Source organism: Pristis pectinata, chromosome 38 (genome assembly GCF_009764475.1).
Source record: "Pristis pectinata isolate sPriPec2 chromosome 38, sPriPec2.1.pri, whole genome shotgun sequence".
Classification (NCBI taxonomy): Eukaryota; Metazoa; Chordata; class Chondrichthyes; order Rhinopristiformes; family Pristidae; genus Pristis; species Pristis pectinata.
Genome location: NC_067441.1, coordinates 7,669,903 through 7,674,044, shown reverse-complemented (window position 1 = coordinate 7,674,044; position 4,142 = coordinate 7,669,903).

Below are 4,142 nucleotides of genomic sequence, written 5' to 3'. Positions count from 1 at the left end.
GTAGACAGGGTGGTGAAGAAGGCATTTGGCACGCTGACCTACATCAGTCAGGGCACTGAGTATAGAAGTTGGGACATTATGTTGCAGTTGTACGAGATTTTGGAGAGGCCGCATTTGGAATATTACGTTCAGTTTTGGTCAGCCTGCCGTGGGAAAGATGCCATTAAGCTGGAAAGAGTGCAGAGGAGATTTACGAGGATGTTGCCGGGATTCGAGGGACTGAGCTATGGAGAGAGGTTGAGCAGGTTGGGACTTTTCATTGGAAAGTAGCAGAATGAGGGGTGACCTTATAGAGGCGTATAAAATCAGTAGAGGAGCAGAGATAGAGTGAATGCGCATGGTCTTTTTCCCAGGGTTGGGGAATCAAGAACCAGAGGGCACAGGTTTAAGATGAGAGGGGAGAGATTTAATAGGAACCTGAGGGGCAATCTTTTCACCCAGAGGGTGGTCCGTATATGTAATGAGCTGCTTTAGGAAGTGGTTGAGGCAGGTATATTAACGACATTTAAAAGGCATTTGGACAGGTACATGGATAGGAAACGTTTGAAGGAATATGGGCCAAACACGGGCAAATGGGACTGGCTTAGGAATCTTGGTTGGCATGGACCAGTTGGGCTGAAGGGCCTGTTTCCATGCTGTTTGACTATGACTCGAGGAAATACCTGGGTAATTTGCCCCATTGTGGGGTAGATGCTGATGTTGTAACTGGACGGGAACAGAAGCGCAGCCAGGTCTGAAGCTCAGGTCTTCAGTGTTGCATCCTTCAGTGGCTACACAAGTGAATAAGGCGTACGGCACGCTTGTGTTCATTGGTCGGGGCATTGAGCGCAAGAGTCAGGAAGTCACGTTGCAGCTGTAGAAAACTTTGGTCAGGCCGCCCTTGTGTGCAGTTCTGGTCACCCCCGTTACAGGATGTGGAGAGGGTGCAGAAGAGGTTCACCAGGATGCTGCCTGGATTAGAGCGCATGAGTTATAAGGAGAGGTCGGACAAACTTGAGTTGTTTTCTCTGGAGCGTCGAAGGCTGAGGGGAGACCTGATAGGAAGTTTATAAAATTATTGATAGGGTGGACAGTCAGAATCTTTTCCCCAGGGTTGAAATGTCTAATACTAGAGGGCATGCATTTAAGGTGAGAGGGGGAAAGTTCAAAGGAGATGTGCAGGGCAAGTTTTTTTTCACATGGAGAGCGGTGGGTGGGGGCAGATACGATAGAGGGGTTTAAGAGGTTCTTAGACAGGCACATGAATGTGCAGGGGACGGCGGGATGTGGATTATGTGCAGGCAGAAGGGATTTGATTTCATTCGGCATCGTGTCCAGCACAGACGTGATGGGCCAAAGGGCCTGTCCTAAAACATTACAACACTGCTATTTCTACATACGTTCAATATACAAACGAACAAAACTTTAAATCAGTATATCGTCTTATCAAGGATGTCGTCAAGCTCCTGGCACTTCGACAGGTAGGATTATAGAGTCATACAGCACAGAAATAGGCCCTTCGGCCCATCTGCTCCATGCTGACCAAAATGCGCCATCCAAGCTAGTCCCATTTGCCCGTGTTTGGCCCATATCCCTCTAAACCTTCCCTACCCATGTACCCGTCCAAGTGCCTTTTAAAAGTTGTTATCGTAGCTGCCTCTACCACTTCCTCTGGCAGCTCGTTCCACAGAACCACCACCCTCTGAGGAAAAAAGTTGCCCCTCGGGTCCCTATTAAATCCCTCCCCTCTAACCTTAAACCTATGACCCCTAGTTCTTTAGTCCCCAACCCTGGGAAAATTTCTGAGTGCATTCACCCTGTCTGTGCCCCTCGTGATTTTATACACTTCGATAAGATCACCTCTCAGTCTCCTACTCTCCAAGGAATAAAGTCCCAGCCTGTCCAACCTCTCCCTCAAGTCCTGGCGACATCCTTGTAAACCTTCTCTGCACTCTTTCTAGTTTAATAACATCTTTCCACCAGCAGGGTGACCAAAACTGAACACAATACTCCAAGTGAGGTGTCACCAGCACCCTGTACAACTGCACCGTGACCTCCCATCTTCTATACTCAGTGCCCTGACTGATGAAGGTCGGCATGCCAAAAGCCTTCTTCGCCGCCCTGCCTACCTGTGACACCACTTTCAGGGAACATTGTACCTGTACTCCAAGGTCCCTCTGTTCTACAACACTCCCCAGATCCCTACTGTTCACTGTGAAAGTCCTACCTGGATCTGACTTTCCAAAGTGCAACACCTTGTACTTATCCAAATTAAACTGCATTTGCCATTCCTCGGCCCACTTCCCCAGCTGATCAGGATCCCCCTCTAATTATTGATATCCTTCTTCATTGTCCACTATACTATCTCAGCCAGGGCTCCCACAATTTCTTCTCCAGCCTCCCACAGTGTTCTTGGATATACCTGATCAGGCCCTGGAAATTTGCCCACCTCCGTACCCTTTAAGACATCCAACACCTCGTCCACTGTAATGCGGACTATCCCCAAGACTTCCCCATTCACTTTACCTAGTTCTGAAGTCTTGGTGTCTTTCTCTTCGGTAAAAGCAGAGGAGAAATATCGGTATTGGTATTGGTTTACTATTGTCACTTGTACCGAGGTACAGTGAAAAACTTGTCTTGCATACCGATCGTACAGGTCAATTCATTACACAGTGCAGTTACATTGAGTTAGTACAGAGTGCATTGAGGTAGTACAGGTAAAACAATAAAAGTACAGTGTAAGATGTCACAGCTACAGAGAAAGTGCAGTGCAATAAGGTGCAAGGTCACATCAAGGTAGATGGTGAGGTCAGGGTCCATCTCATTGTATAACGGAACCATTCAATAGTCTTATCACAGTGGGGTAGAAGCTGTCCTTGAGCCTGGTGGTACGTGCCCTCAGGCTCCTGTATCTTCTACCTGATGGGAGAGGAGAGAAGAGAGAATGGCCCGGGTGGGTGGGGTCTTTGATTATGCTGGCTGCTTCACCAAGACAACGAGAGGTAAAGACTCCAGAGAGGGGAGGCTGGTGTCCGTGATGCGCTGGGCTGTGTCCACAACTCTCTGCACTTTCTTGTGGTCCTGGGCAGAGCAGTTGCCGTACCAAGCCGTGATGCATCCAGACAGGATGCTTTCTATGGTGCATGGATAAAAGTTGGTGAGTGTCAAAGGGGACATACCGAACTTATTTAGCTTCCTGAGGAAGTAGAGGCGCTGGTGAGCTTTCTTGGCCGTGGCATCTACGTGATTTGACCAGGACAAGCTATTGGTGATGTTCACTCCCAGGAACTTGAAGCTCTCAATCCTCTCGACCTCAGCACCATTGATGTAGACGGGTGCATGTACACTGCCCCCTCTCCTGAAGTAGATGACCAGCTCTTCTGTTTTGCTGACACTGAGGGAAAGGTTGTTGTCATTACACAGTGTCACTAAACTCTCTGTCTCCTTCCTGTACTCCGACTCATCGCTGTTTGAGCTACAGCCTACAACAGTAGTAGACCTGACCCATCTCCCTGTAGCTCCACACAGAGGTGACAACTTTGGCCTTTGAGGGGCCCTATTCTCTCCCTAGTTTTCGCTTAATTATAAAATTCTCCTTAATCTCCCTTGCTAGCGATACCTCATGTCCACCTTGAGTACACGCTACATCCTCTATACTCCCTCCAGGGATTCGCTTGATCCCTAGCCCTTTGCTTAGCACAGGAATAGGAAAGGTTTCCAGGGATAAGGGTCGAACCGCGGGCAGGTGGGACTAGCTTAGAAGGGAACCTTGGTCGGCAGGGACCAGTTGGGCCAAAGGGCTATGACTCTCTGATTCTATGGCTCGCTGTGGCTCCAGGCTGCACAGTGAACCTCTTCGTATTTAGTGCACAGGGTTTACGCCTGAACAGATGAACTTTGCACAGCTTCCGAGACTGCAGAATGCACAAGTGTCAGTGAAATTGTGGAAAAAAAGATGAATTCGAATGATATCAGGGTTGTGAGATAATGATCAGAAAACACCAAGAACTGTGAAACCATAAGTGCAAACTAACTTGGTGGAAGATGTAGAAAGATCATGCAACTACTTGATGGGGTTAACAGCAAGGAGGATGAGGATTAACCACCTTAAAGAACATCTGTCCTCTCATAACACCAAGCCCGGTGCAAGTGGCAGCAACGTT